This window comes from Montipora capricornis, chromosome 6 (assembly GCF_036669925.1).
Source record: "Montipora capricornis isolate CH-2021 chromosome 6, ASM3666992v2, whole genome shotgun sequence".
In the NCBI taxonomy this organism is placed as follows: domain Eukaryota; kingdom Metazoa; phylum Cnidaria; class Anthozoa; order Scleractinia; family Acroporidae; genus Montipora; species Montipora capricornis.
The window spans coordinates 52,900,062-52,901,792 of record NC_090888.1 but is presented as its reverse complement, the minus strand read 5'-3'; positions in this window follow the sequence as shown (position 1 = coordinate 52,901,792).

Below are 1,731 nucleotides of genomic sequence, written 5' to 3'. Positions count from 1 at the left end.
CGCTCGCTGTAGTTAGTCCAACAACCAGTATACCATAACAGTTTGCCTGCTTACCTTTCGCATGACCTGGAGGCCATTCAAAAGCGTGCAAAGCGCATTATCTACTCTCCCTGTTCATATCAACTGTCCCTTGCAAAGGCCGAGCTTCCACTACTAAAATATCGTCGACAAGAACTGAAAAGCAAGCCTTTCAAGAAGATCCTTGAAAAAGACGACCACAGACTACATGAACTCTTGCCTGAACTAATTAACAAATCTTAGGAGAAAGCGCAAGTTCCACATTAAGTGTAACACTAATAGGTTTAGAGACAGTTTTATTTTATCCAATGCTTTGAAGTTTTAGCTGTTCTACGCATTCTATTACATACTAAGTTTTATATATTTATATATATAGAGTCATATATTTATATAGGATCAATTAATATGGTTTAGGATTGGTAGGCTACGCAGGCCATTTTATGTAATGCTTTGAAGATACAGCTGTTCTGTTCTACGAATTAGTTATTATCATCATCTTCGTATTTGTAGTTTTGCTCTTGTACTTGTAAGTTATATATTTATTAGATACATTTAGTGTTTTACTATTATTTGATTTCATATTGTTAATTTAGCATAATTCAGCCCTTTGGCTGCAAAGCTTTTTGAAATAAACTATCTATCTATCTACCTCTTTATCTATCTATCTATCAGATTTGTGTAAAGAAATTGTCCTTTGAAGTGTCAAGGTTCGACACAGCAGGTTTCGTGTGATACGGTGTTGTCTACAAAATACTACAAAATGGCTCCAAATCTTATGATATCAGCTGAGTTCCCGTATTGTGTCTTTGACTTTCACATCTGAAAATTAAATCACTAAAAAAGTATTAAATTTGAAGCTTTGTTCAAGTTGTATTTTGTCATATTGCTCTAAGCTGTAAAAGTTTCAAGTTGATGAAATGACGAAATGATTTATTATTACCCGGTGAACGAAACTCAAGACTGCAGCTCAGGCGTTCTCGTGGTCAAATATTAGTAAATAATTCGTGATACGGGAATCGCCGTTAACAGCCGACACAGAAATATCAGAAGAACAATTTGAGTTGAACAGTTTAAATTTAAAAGTGGCAAGGCGCGCGAAAGCGACCAGCAAAGTGAGTCTATAGTCCTATAGAAATCTGTCACTTCGAGCTAGTTGTTTGTTAAAAGAAGAATAATCATAGGACGTCTTCTCGATGGTTTCCAGTCACTGTGGATACATCAAATACTGATTTTGCACAAAAATATGGAAATTGACACTGATTCATAGTTAAGTTATTATTATTATTTTTATTTACAATGCACTTACACGGTCGTTTTCTAGGCACAAAATTTGTTCATCTCAGGCGAGGTACTATTTATATTTGTATAAAATTGCTTCAGGCAAAAGAAACGAAATTATTAAAGGTAACATAATATTCACTATGCCACCAATAGAAATAAATGGCATATAGTCAACTATACTAAAGAGGAGCAGAGTTTTTCTCTGTCCTTGTGTGGGCCCATTTCCATCAGTTGGGCTAACGCTCACATGGTTCGTATGGGATAGAAATCTAGCACTTCACATTACACTCTATTCAGTTAACTCTGTTTAAAATATAAGTGCTACACGGCCAACATTTATATAAAAGACGTAACCTTTCCTTGTACTTGTACATGTTCATTGCCGTAACTTTAACATCTTCAGTTCCCACGGCCTGCTCCCGTCTGACCTTG